General features: G+C 50.8%; 28 non-coding genes across 28 annotated transcripts; all 28 read left to right on the forward strand.

Moving 5' to 3' along the window:
* Nucleotides 1-118: 118 nt before the first annotated feature.
* LOC145082039 (5S ribosomal RNA) lies at nt 119-237 on the forward strand. Its single transcript, XR_013696575.1, has one exon. It is a non-coding gene; the product is annotated as a 5S ribosomal RNA (ribosomal RNA).
* Nucleotides 238-454: 217 nt separating this feature from the next.
* Nucleotides 455-573, forward strand: LOC145084492 (5S ribosomal RNA). Its single transcript, XR_013698934.1, has one exon. It is a non-coding gene; the product is annotated as a 5S ribosomal RNA (ribosomal RNA).
* Nucleotides 574-791: 218 nt separating this feature from the next.
* On the forward strand, nt 792-910 carry LOC145082040 (5S ribosomal RNA). The gene has a single exon (XR_013696576.1). It is a non-coding gene; the product is annotated as a 5S ribosomal RNA (ribosomal RNA).
* Nucleotides 911-1,128: 218 nt separating this feature from the next.
* On the forward strand, nt 1,129-1,247 carry LOC145082858 (5S ribosomal RNA). The gene has a single exon (XR_013697359.1). It is a non-coding gene; the product is annotated as a 5S ribosomal RNA (ribosomal RNA).
* Nucleotides 1,248-1,465: 218 nt separating this feature from the next.
* LOC145082041 (5S ribosomal RNA) lies at nt 1,466-1,584 on the forward strand. The gene has a single exon (XR_013696577.1). It is a non-coding gene; the product is annotated as a 5S ribosomal RNA (ribosomal RNA).
* A 217-nt stretch (nt 1,585-1,801) lies between these two features.
* On the forward strand, nt 1,802-1,920 carry LOC145082042 (5S ribosomal RNA). The gene has a single exon (XR_013696579.1). It is a non-coding gene; the product is annotated as a 5S ribosomal RNA (ribosomal RNA).
* A 217-nt stretch (nt 1,921-2,137) lies between these two features.
* LOC145082043 (5S ribosomal RNA) lies at nt 2,138-2,256 on the forward strand. Its single transcript, XR_013696580.1, has one exon. It is a non-coding gene; the product is annotated as a 5S ribosomal RNA (ribosomal RNA).
* A 217-nt stretch (nt 2,257-2,473) lies between these two features.
* Nucleotides 2,474-2,592, forward strand: LOC145084493 (5S ribosomal RNA). The gene has a single exon (XR_013698935.1). It is a non-coding gene; the product is annotated as a 5S ribosomal RNA (ribosomal RNA).
* A 218-nt stretch (nt 2,593-2,810) lies between these two features.
* LOC145082045 (5S ribosomal RNA) lies at nt 2,811-2,929 on the forward strand. Its single transcript, XR_013696582.1, has one exon. It is a non-coding gene; the product is annotated as a 5S ribosomal RNA (ribosomal RNA).
* Nucleotides 2,930-3,147: 218 nt separating this feature from the next.
* Nucleotides 3,148-3,266, forward strand: LOC145083221 (5S ribosomal RNA). The gene has a single exon (XR_013697702.1). It is a non-coding gene; the product is annotated as a 5S ribosomal RNA (ribosomal RNA).
* Nucleotides 3,267-3,483: 217 nt separating this feature from the next.
* On the forward strand, nt 3,484-3,602 carry LOC145083465 (5S ribosomal RNA). The gene has a single exon (XR_013697940.1). It is a non-coding gene; the product is annotated as a 5S ribosomal RNA (ribosomal RNA).
* A 217-nt stretch (nt 3,603-3,819) lies between these two features.
* Nucleotides 3,820-3,938, forward strand: LOC145082046 (5S ribosomal RNA). The gene has a single exon (XR_013696583.1). It is a non-coding gene; the product is annotated as a 5S ribosomal RNA (ribosomal RNA).
* Nucleotides 3,939-4,156: 218 nt separating this feature from the next.
* LOC145083425 (5S ribosomal RNA) lies at nt 4,157-4,275 on the forward strand. The gene has a single exon (XR_013697902.1). It is a non-coding gene; the product is annotated as a 5S ribosomal RNA (ribosomal RNA).
* Nucleotides 4,276-4,493: 218 nt separating this feature from the next.
* On the forward strand, nt 4,494-4,612 carry LOC145082048 (5S ribosomal RNA). Its single transcript, XR_013696584.1, has one exon. It is a non-coding gene; the product is annotated as a 5S ribosomal RNA (ribosomal RNA).
* A 216-nt stretch (nt 4,613-4,828) lies between these two features.
* Nucleotides 4,829-4,947, forward strand: LOC145082049 (5S ribosomal RNA). The gene has a single exon (XR_013696585.1). It is a non-coding gene; the product is annotated as a 5S ribosomal RNA (ribosomal RNA).
* Nucleotides 4,948-5,165: 218 nt separating this feature from the next.
* LOC145082050 (5S ribosomal RNA) lies at nt 5,166-5,284 on the forward strand. The gene has a single exon (XR_013696586.1). It is a non-coding gene; the product is annotated as a 5S ribosomal RNA (ribosomal RNA).
* A 217-nt stretch (nt 5,285-5,501) lies between these two features.
* On the forward strand, nt 5,502-5,620 carry LOC145083222 (5S ribosomal RNA). The gene has a single exon (XR_013697703.1). It is a non-coding gene; the product is annotated as a 5S ribosomal RNA (ribosomal RNA).
* Nucleotides 5,621-5,837: 217 nt separating this feature from the next.
* On the forward strand, nt 5,838-5,956 carry LOC145083761 (5S ribosomal RNA). Its single transcript, XR_013698222.1, has one exon. It is a non-coding gene; the product is annotated as a 5S ribosomal RNA (ribosomal RNA).
* A 217-nt stretch (nt 5,957-6,173) lies between these two features.
* Nucleotides 6,174-6,292, forward strand: LOC145084744 (5S ribosomal RNA). The gene has a single exon (XR_013699175.1). It is a non-coding gene; the product is annotated as a 5S ribosomal RNA (ribosomal RNA).
* A 217-nt stretch (nt 6,293-6,509) lies between these two features.
* LOC145083426 (5S ribosomal RNA) lies at nt 6,510-6,628 on the forward strand. The gene has a single exon (XR_013697903.1). It is a non-coding gene; the product is annotated as a 5S ribosomal RNA (ribosomal RNA).
* A 218-nt stretch (nt 6,629-6,846) lies between these two features.
* LOC145084637 (5S ribosomal RNA) lies at nt 6,847-6,965 on the forward strand. The gene has a single exon (XR_013699074.1). It is a non-coding gene; the product is annotated as a 5S ribosomal RNA (ribosomal RNA).
* Nucleotides 6,966-7,181: 216 nt separating this feature from the next.
* LOC145082051 (5S ribosomal RNA) lies at nt 7,182-7,300 on the forward strand. Its single transcript, XR_013696587.1, has one exon. It is a non-coding gene; the product is annotated as a 5S ribosomal RNA (ribosomal RNA).
* Nucleotides 7,301-7,519: 219 nt separating this feature from the next.
* On the forward strand, nt 7,520-7,638 carry LOC145082052 (5S ribosomal RNA). Its single transcript, XR_013696588.1, has one exon. It is a non-coding gene; the product is annotated as a 5S ribosomal RNA (ribosomal RNA).
* Nucleotides 7,639-7,855: 217 nt separating this feature from the next.
* On the forward strand, nt 7,856-7,974 carry LOC145083223 (5S ribosomal RNA). The gene has a single exon (XR_013697704.1). It is a non-coding gene; the product is annotated as a 5S ribosomal RNA (ribosomal RNA).
* A 217-nt stretch (nt 7,975-8,191) lies between these two features.
* On the forward strand, nt 8,192-8,310 carry LOC145082053 (5S ribosomal RNA). The gene has a single exon (XR_013696589.1). It is a non-coding gene; the product is annotated as a 5S ribosomal RNA (ribosomal RNA).
* A 217-nt stretch (nt 8,311-8,527) lies between these two features.
* LOC145084745 (5S ribosomal RNA) lies at nt 8,528-8,646 on the forward strand. Its single transcript, XR_013699176.1, has one exon. It is a non-coding gene; the product is annotated as a 5S ribosomal RNA (ribosomal RNA).
* Nucleotides 8,647-8,863: 217 nt separating this feature from the next.
* LOC145083427 (5S ribosomal RNA) lies at nt 8,864-8,982 on the forward strand. The gene has a single exon (XR_013697904.1). It is a non-coding gene; the product is annotated as a 5S ribosomal RNA (ribosomal RNA).
* Nucleotides 8,983-9,200: 218 nt separating this feature from the next.
* Nucleotides 9,201-9,319, forward strand: LOC145083429 (5S ribosomal RNA). The gene has a single exon (XR_013697906.1). It is a non-coding gene; the product is annotated as a 5S ribosomal RNA (ribosomal RNA).
* Nucleotides 9,320-9,533: the final 214 nt, after the last annotated feature.

Below are 9,533 nucleotides of genomic sequence, written 5' to 3' on the forward strand. Positions count from 1 at the left end.
GTTTCCGCGTTTCCCGAACGGAGCCGATCCCTCACGTGGGTCCGACGCCTCGCGTTCGAAAGCAAACGACGTTCTGCGTCTTGTAAGACATAAAAACAATAAGCATGGATAGTATTTCGGGTGCGATCATACCAGCACTAATGCACCGGATCCCATCAGAACTCCGCAGTTAAGCGTGCTTGGGCGAGAGTAGTACTAGGATGGGTGACCCCCTGGGAAGTCCTCGTGTTGCACCCCCTTTTTCGTTGCCCGTTTGCGTTTTTTTAGGTTTTAGGTGCGTTTTTTTTTCTTTCTTGCTATGTCTATGCTCGGGCGGCATCCGGTTCATCGTTGATTGTTTCCGCGTTTCCCGAACGGAGCCGATCCCTCACGTGGGTCCCACGCCTCGCGTACGAAAGCAAACGACGTTCTGCGTCTTGTAAGACATAAAAACAATAAGCATGGATAGTATTTCGGGTGCGATCATACCAGCAATAATGCACCGGATCCCATCAGAACTCCGCAGTTAAGCGTGCTTGGGCGAGAGTAGTACTAGGATGGGTGACCCCCTGGGAAGTCCTCGTGTTGCACCCCCTTTTTCGTTGCCCGTTTGCGTTTTTTTAGGTTTTAGGTGCGTTTTTTTTTTCTTTCTTGCTATGTCTATGCTCGGGCGGCATCCGGTTCATCGTTGATTGTTTCCGCGTTTCCCGAACGGAGCCGATCCCTCACGTGGGTCCCACGCCTCGCGTACGAAAGCAAACGACGTTCTGCGTCTTGTAAGACATAAAAACAATAAGCATGGATAGTATTTCGGGTGCGATCATACCAGCACTAATGCACCGGATCCCATCAGAACTCCGCAGTTAAGCGTGCTTGGGCGAGAGTAGTACTAGGATGGGTGACCCCCTGGGAAGTCCTCGTGTTGCACCCCCTTTTTCGTTGCCCGTTTGCGTTTTTTTAGGTTTTAGGTGCGTTTTTTTTTTCTTTCTTGCTATGTCTATGCTCGGGCGGCATCCGGTTCATCGTTGATTGTTTCCGCGTTTCCCGAACGGAGCCGATCCCTCACGTGGGTCCCACGCCTCGCGTTCGAAAGCAAACGACGTTCTGCGTCTTGTAAGACATAAAAACAATAAGCATGGATAGTATTTCGGGTGCGATCATACCGGCACTAATGCACCGGATCCCATCAGAACTCCGCAGTTAAGCGTGCTTGGGCGAGAGTAGTACTAGGATGGGTGACCCCCTGGGAAGTCCTCGTGTTGCACCCCCTTTTTCGTTGCCCGTTTGCGTTTTTTTAGGTTTTAGGTGCGTTTTTTTTTTCTTTCTTGCTATGTCTATGCTCGGGCGGCATCCGGTTCATCGTTGATTGTTTCCGCGTTTCCCGAACGGAGCCGATCCCTCACGTGGGTCCCACGCCTCGCGTTCGAAAGCAAACGACGTTCTGCGTCTTGTAAGACATAAAAACAATAAGCATGGATAGTATTTCGGGTGCGATCATACCAGCACTAATGCACCGGATCCCATCAGAACTCCGCAGTTAAGCGTGCTTGGGCGAGAGTAGTACTAGGATGGGTGACCCCCTGGGAAGTCCTCGTGTTGCACCCCCTTTTTCGTTGCCCGTTTGCGTTTTTTTAGGTTTTAGGTGCGTTTTTTTTTCTTTCTTGCTATGTCTATGCTCGGGCGGCATCCGGTTCATCGTTGATTGTTTCCGCGTTTCCCGAACGGAGCCGATCCCTCACGTGGGTCCCACGCCTCGCGTACGAAAGCAAACGACGTTCTGCGTCTTGTAAGACATAAAAACAATAAGCATGGATAGTATTTCGGGTGCGATCATACCAGCACTAATGCACCGGATCCCATCAGAACTCCGCAGTTAAGCGTGCTTGGGCGAGAGTAGTACTAGGATGGGTGACCCCCTGGGAAGTCCTCGTGTTGCACCCCCTTTTTCGTTGCCCGTTTGCGTTTTTTTAGGTTTTAGGTGCGTTTTTTTTTCTTTCTTGCTATGTCTATGCTCGGGCGGCATCCGGTTCATCGTTGATTGTTTCCGCGTTTCCCGAACGGAGCCGATCCCTCACGTGGGTCCGACGCCTCGCGTTCGAAAGCAAACGACGTTCTGCGTCTTGTAAGACATAAAAACAATAAGCATGGATAGTATTTCGGGTGCGATCATACCAGCACTAATGCACCGGATCCCATCAGAACTCCGCAGTTAAGCGTGCTTGGGCGAGAGTAGTACTAGGATGGGTGACCCCCTGGGAAGTCCTCGTGTTGCACCCCCTTTTTCGTTGCCCGTTTGCGTTTTTTTAGGTTTTAGGTGCGTTTTTTTTTCTTTCTTGCTATGTCTATGCTCGGGCGGCATCCGGTTCATCGTTGATTGTTTCCGCGTTTCCCGAACGGAGCCGATCCCTCACGTGGGTCCCACGCCTCGCGTACGAAAGCAAACGACGTTCTGCGTCTTGTAAGACATAAAAACAATAAGCATGGATAGTATTTCGGGTGCGATCATACCAGCAATAATGCACCGGATCCCATCAGAACTCCGCAGTTAAGCGTGCTTGGGCGAGAGTAGTACTAGGATGGGTGACCCCCTGGGAAGTCCTCGTGTTGCACCCCCTTTTTCGTTGCCCGTTTGCGTTTTTTTAGGTTTTAGGTGCGTTTTTTTTTTCTTTCTTGCTATGTCTATGCTCGGGCGGCATCCGGTTCATCGTTGATTGTTTCCGCGTTTCCCGAACGGAGCCGATCCCTCACGTGGGTCCCACGCCTCGCGTACGAAAGCAAACGACGTTCTGCGTCTTGTAAGACATAAAAACAATAAGCATGGATAGTATTTCGGGTGCGATCATACCAGCACTAATGCACCGGATCCCATCAGAACTCCGCAGTTAAGCGTGCTTGGGCGAGAGTAGTACTAGGATGGGTGACCCCCTGGGAAGTCCTCGTGTTGCACCCCCTTTTTCGTTGCCCGTTTGCGTTTTTTTAGGTTTTAGGTGCGTTTTTTTTTTCTTTCTTGCTATGTCTATGCTCGGGCGGCATCCGGTTCATCGTTGATTGTTTCCGCGTTTCCCGAACGGAGCCGATCCCTCACGTGGGTCCCACGCCTCGCGTTCGAAAGCAAACGACGTTCTGCGTCTTGTAAGACATAAAAACAATAAGCATGGATAGTATTTCGGGTGCGATCATACCAGCACTAATGCACCGGATCCCATCAGAACTCCGCAGTTAAGCGTGCTTGGGCGAGAGTAGTACTCGGATGGGTGACCCCCTGGGAAGTCCTCGTGTTGCACCCCCTTTTTCGTTGCCCGTTTGCGTTTTTTTAGGTTTTAGGTGCGTTTTTTTTTCTTTCTTGCTATGTCTATGCTCGTGCGGCATCCGGTTCATCGTTGATTGTTTCCGCGTTTCCCGAACGGAGCCGATCCCTCACGTGGGTCCCACGCCTCGCGTTCGAAAGCAAACGACGTTCTGCGTCTTGTAAGACATAAAAACAATAAGCATGGATAGTATTTCGAGTGCGATCATACCAGCACTAATGCACCGGATCCCATCAGAACTCCGCAGTTAAGCGTGCTTGGGCGAGAGTAGTACTAGGATGGGTGACCCCCTGGGAAGTCCTCGTGTTGCACCCCCTTTTTCGTTGCCCGTTTGCGTTTTTTTAGGTTTTAGGTCCGTTTTTTTTTCTTTCTTGCTATGTCTATGCTCGGGCGGCATCCGGTTCATCGTTGATTGTTTCCGCGTTTCCCGAACGGAGCCGATCCCTCACGTGGGTCCCACGCCTCGCGTACGAAAGCAAACGACGTTCTGCGTCTTGTAAGACATAAAAACAATAAGCATGGATAGTATTTCGGGTGCGATCATACCAGCACTAATGCACCGGATCCCATCAGAACTCCGCAGTTAAGCGTGCTTGGGCGAGAGTAGTACTAGGATGGGTGACCCCCTGGGAAGTCCTCGTGTTGCACCCCCTTTTTCGTTGCCCGTTTGCGTTTTTTTAGGTTTTAGGTGCGTTTTTTTTTTCTTTCTTGCTATGTCTATGCTCGGGCGGCATCCGGTTCATCGTTGATTGTTTCCGCGTTTCCCGAACGGAGCCGATCCCTCACGTGGGTCCCACGCCTCGCGTACGAAAGCAAACGACGTTCTGCGTCTTGTAAGACATAAAAACAATAAGCATGGATAGTATTTCTGGTGCGATCATACCAGCACTAATGCACCGGATCCCATCAGAACTCCGCAGTTAAGCGTGCTTGGGCGAGAGTAGTACTAGGATGGGTGACCCCCTGGGAAGTCCTCGTGTTGCACCCCCTTTTTCGTTGCCCGTTTGCGTTTTTTTAGGTTTTAGGTGCGTTTTTTTTTTCTTTCTTGCTATGTCTATGCTCGGGCGGCATCCGGTTCATCGTTGATTGTTTCCGCGTTTCCCGAACGGAGCCGATCCCTCACGTGGGTCCCACGCCTCGCGTTCGAAAGCAAACGACGTTCTGCGTCTTGTAAGACATAAAAACAATAAGCATGGATAGTATTTCGGGTGCGATCATACCAGCACTAATGCACCGGATCCCATCAGAACTCCGCAGTTAAGCGTGCTTGGGCGAGAGTAGTACTAGGATGGGTGACCCCCTGGGAAGTCCTCGTGTTGCACCCCCTTTTTCGTTGCCCGTTTGCGTTTTTTTAGGTTTTAGGTGCGTTTTTTTTCTTTCTTGCTATGTCTATGCTCGGGCGGCATCCGGTTCATCGTTGATTGTTTCCGCGTTTCCCGAACGGAGCCGATCCCTCACGTGGGTCCCACGCCTCGCGTACGAAAGCAAACGACGTTCTGCGTCTTGTAAGACATAAAAACAATAAGCATGGATAGTATTTCGGGTGCGATCATACCAGCACTAATGCACCGGATCCCATCAGAACTCCGCAGTTAAGCGTGCTTGGGCGAGAGTAGTACTAGGATGGGTGACCCCCTGGGAAGTCCTCGTGTTGCACCCCCTTTTTCGTTGCCCGTTTGCGTTTTTTTAGGTTTTAGGTGCGTTTTTTTTTTCTTTCTTGCTATGTCTATGCTCGGGCGGCATCCGGTTCATCGTTGATTGTTTCCGCGTTTCCCGAACGGAGCCGATCCCTCACGTGGGTCCCACGCCTCGCGTTCGAAAGCAAACGACGTTCTGCGTCTTGTAAGACATAAAAACAATAAGCATGGATAGTATTTCGGGTGCGATCATACCAGCACTAATGCACCGGATCCCATCAGAACTCCGCAGTTAAGCGTGCTTGGGCGAGAGTAGTACTAGGATGGGTGACCCCCTGGGAAGTCCTCGTGTTGCACCCCCTTTTTCGTTGCCCGTTTGCGTTTTTTTAGGTTTTAGGTGCGTTTTTTTTTCTTTCTTGCTATGTCTATGCTCGGGCGGCATCCGGTTCATCGTTGATTGTTTCCGCGTTTCCCGAACGGAGCCGATCCCTCACGTGGGTCCCACGCCTCGCGTTCGAAAGCAAACGACGTTCTGCGTCTTGTAAGACATAAAAACAATAAGCATGGATAGTATTTCGGGTGCGATCATACCAGCACTAATGCACCGGATCCCATCAGAACTCCGCAGTTAAGCGTGCTTGGGCGAGAGTAGTACTCGGATGGGTGACCCCCTGGGAAGTCCTCGTGTTGCACCCCCTTTTTCGTTGCCCGTTTGCGTGTTTTTAGGTTTTAGGTGCGTTTTTTTTTCTTTCTTGCTATGTCTATGCTCGTGCGGCATCCGGTTCATCGTTGATTGTTTCCGCGTTTCCCGAACGGAGCCGATCCCTCACGTGGGTCCCACGCCTCGCGTTCGAAAGCAAACGACGTTCTGCGTCTTGTAAGACATAAAAACAATAAGCATGGATAGTATTTCGGGTGCGATCATACCAGCACTAATGCACCGGATCCCATCAGAACTCCACAGTTAAGCGTGCTTGGGCGAGAGTAGTACTAGGATGGGTGACCCCCTGGGAAGTCCTCGTGTTGCACCCCCTTTTTCGTTGCCCGTTTGCGTTTTTTTAGGTTTTAGGTCCGTTTTTTTTTCTTTCTTGCTATGTCTATGCTCGGGCGGCATCCGGTTCATCGTTGATTGTTTCCGCGTTTCCCGAACGGAGCCGATCCCTCACGTGGGTCCCACGCCTCGCGTACGAAAGCAAACGACGTTCTGCGTCTTGTAAGACATAAAAACAATAAGCATGGATAGTATTTCGGGTGCGATCATACCAGCACTAATGCACCGAATCCCATCAGAACTCCGCAGTTAAGCGTGCTTGGGCGAGAGTAGTACTAGGATGGGTGACCCCCTGGGAAGTCCTCGTGTTGCACCCCCTTTTTCGTTGCCCGTTTGCGTTTTTTTAGGTTTTAGGTGCGTTTTTTTTTCTTTCTTGCTATGTCTATGCTCGGGCGGCATCCGGTTCATCGTTGATTGTTTCCGCGTTTCCCGAACGGAGCCGATCCCTCACGTGGGTCCCACGCCTCGCGTACGAAAGCAAACGACGTTCTGCGTCTTGTAAGACATAAAAACAATAAGCATGGATAGTATTTCTGGTGCGATCATACCAGCACTAATGCACCGGATCCCATCAGAACTCCGCAGTTAAGCGTGCTTGGGCGAGAGTAGTACTAGGATGGGTGACCCCCTGGGAAGTCCTCGTGTTGCACCCCCTTTTTCGTTGCCCGTTTGCGTTTTTTTAGGTTTTAGGTGCGTTTTTTTTTTCTTTCTTGCTATGTCTATGCTCGGGCGGCATCCGGTTCATCGTTGATTGTTTCCGCGTTTCCCGAACGGAGCCGATCCCTCACGTGGGTCCCACGCCTCGCGTTCGAAAGCAAACGACGTTCTGCGTCTTGTAAGACATAAAAACAATAAGCATGGATAGTATTTCGGGTGCGATCATACCAGCACTAATGCACCGGATCCCATCAGAACTCCGCAGTTAAGCGTGCTTGAGCGAGAGTAGTACTAGGATGGGTGACCCCCTGGGAAGTCCTCGTGTTGCACCCCCTTTTTCGTTGCCCGTTTGCGTTTTTTTAGGTTTTAGGTGCGTTTTTTTTCTTTCTTGCTATGTCTATGCTCGGGCGGCATCCGGTTCATCGTTGATTGTTTCCGCGTTTCCCGAACGGAGCCGATCCCTCACGTGGGTCCCACGCCTCGCGTACGAAAGCAAACGACGTTCTGCGTCTTGTAAGACATAAAAACAATAAGCATGGATAGTATTTCGGGTGCGATCATACCAGCACTAATGCACCGGATCCCATCAGAACTCCGCAGTTAAGCGTGCTTGGGCGAGAGTAGTACTAGGATGGGTGACCCCCTGGGAAGTCCTCGTGTTGCACCCCCTTTTTCGTTGCCCGTTTGCGTTTTTTTAGGTTTTAGGTGCGTTTTTTTTTTTCTTTCTTGCTATGTCTATGCTCGGGCGGCATCCGGTTCATCGTTGATTGTTTCCGCGTTTCCCGAACGGAGCCGATCCCTCACGTGGGTCCCACGCCTCGCGTTCGAAAGCAAACGACGTTCTGCGTCTTGTAAGACATAAAAACAATAAGCATGGATAGTATTTCGGGTGCGATCATACCAGCACTAATGCACCGGATCCCATCAGAACTCCGCAGTTAAGCGTGCTTGGGCGAGAGTAGTACTAGGATGGGTGACCCCCTGGGAAGTCCTCGTGTTGCACCCCCTTTTTCGTTGCCCGTTTGCGTTTTTTTAGGTTTTAGGTGCGTTTTTTTTTCTTTCTTGCTATGTCTATGCTCGGGCGGCATCCGGTTCATCGTTGATTGTTTCCGCGTTTCCCGAACGGAGCCGATCCCTCACGTGGGTCCCACGCCTCGCGTTCGAAAGCAAACGACGTTCTGCGTCTTGTAAGACATAAAAACAATAAGCATGGATAGTATTTCGGGTGCGATCATACCAGCACTAATGCACCGGATCCCATCAGAACTCCGCAGTTAAGCGTGCTTGGGCGAGAGTAGTACTCGGATGGGTGACCCCCTGGGAAGTCCTCGTGTTGCACCCCCTTTTTCGTTGCCCGTTTGCGTTTTTTTAGGTTTTAGGTGCGTTTTTTTTTCTTTCTTGCTATGTCTATGCTCGTGCGGCATCCGGTTCATCGTTGATTGTTTCCGCGTTTCCCGAACGGAGCCGATCCCTCACGTGGGTCCCACGCCTCGCGTTCGAAAGCAAACGACGTTCTGCGTCTTGTAAGACATAAAAACAATAAGCATGGATAGTATTTCGGGTGCGATCATACCAGCACTAATGCACCGGATCCCATCAGAACTCCGCAGTTAAGCGTGCTTGGGCGAGAGTAGTACTAGGATGGGTGACCCCCTGGGAAGTCCTCGTGTTGCACCCCCTTTTTCGTTGCCCGTTTGCGTTTTTTTAGGTTTTAGGTCCGTTTTTTTTTCTTTCTTGCTATGTCTATGCTCGGGCGGCATCCGGTTCATCGTTGATTGTTTCCGCGTTTCCCGAACGGAGCCGATCCCTCACGTGGGTCCCACGCCTCGCGTACGAAAGCAAACGACGTTCTGCGTCTTGTAAGACATAAAAACAATAAGCATGGATAGTATTTCGGGTGCGATCATACCAGCACTAATGCACCGAATCCCATCAGAACTCCGCAGTTAAGCGTGCTTGGGCGAGAGTAGTACTAGGATGGGTGACCCCCTGGGAAGTCCTCGTGTTGCACCCCCTTTTTCGTTGCCCGTTTGCGTTTTTTTAGGTTTTAGGTGCGTTTTTTTTTCTTTCTTGCTATGTCTATGCTCGGGCGGCATCCGGTTCATCGTTGATTGTTTCCGCGTTTCCCGAACGGAGCCGATCCCTCACGTGGGTCCCACGCCTCGCGTACGAAAGCAAACGACGTTCTGCGTCTTGTAAGACATAAAAACAATAAGCATGGATAGTATTTCTGGTGCGATCATACCAGCACTAATGCACCGGATCCCATCAGAACTCCGCAGTTAAGCGTGCTTGGGCGAGAGTAGTACTAGGATGGGTGACCCCCTGGGAAGTCCTCGTGTTGCACCCCCTTTTTCGTTGCCCGTTTGCGTTTTTTTAGGTTTTAGGTGCGTTTTTTTTTTCTTTCTTGCTATGTCTATGCTCGGGCGGCATCCGGTTCATCGTTGATTGTTTCCGCGTTTCCCGAACGGAGCCGATCCCTCACGTGGGTCCCACGCCTCGCGTACGAAAGCAAACGACGTTCTGCGTCTTGTAAGACATAAAAACAATAAGCATGGATAGTATTTCTGGTGCGATCATACCAGCACTAATGCACCGGATCCCATCAGAACTCCGCAGTTAAGCGTGCTTGGGCGAGAGTAGTACTAGGATGGGTGACCCCCTGGGAAGTCCTCGTGTTGCACCCCCTTTTTCGTTGCCCGTTTGCGTTTTTTTAGGTTTTAGGTGCGTTTTTTTTTTCTTTCTTGCTATGTCTATGCTCGGGCGGCATCCGGTTCATCGTTGATTGTTTCCGCGTTTCCCGAACGGAGCCGATCCCTCACGTGGGTCCCACGCCTCGCGTTCGAAAGCAAACGACGTTCTGCGTCTTGTAAGACATAAAAACAATAAGCATGGATAGTA

This window comes from Lactuca serriola, chromosome 1 (genome assembly GCF_051521515.1).
Source record: "Lactuca serriola cultivar US96UC23 chromosome 1, Lser_US96UC23_V15, whole genome shotgun sequence".
Classification (NCBI taxonomy): Eukaryota; Viridiplantae; Streptophyta; class Magnoliopsida; order Asterales; family Asteraceae; genus Lactuca; species Lactuca serriola.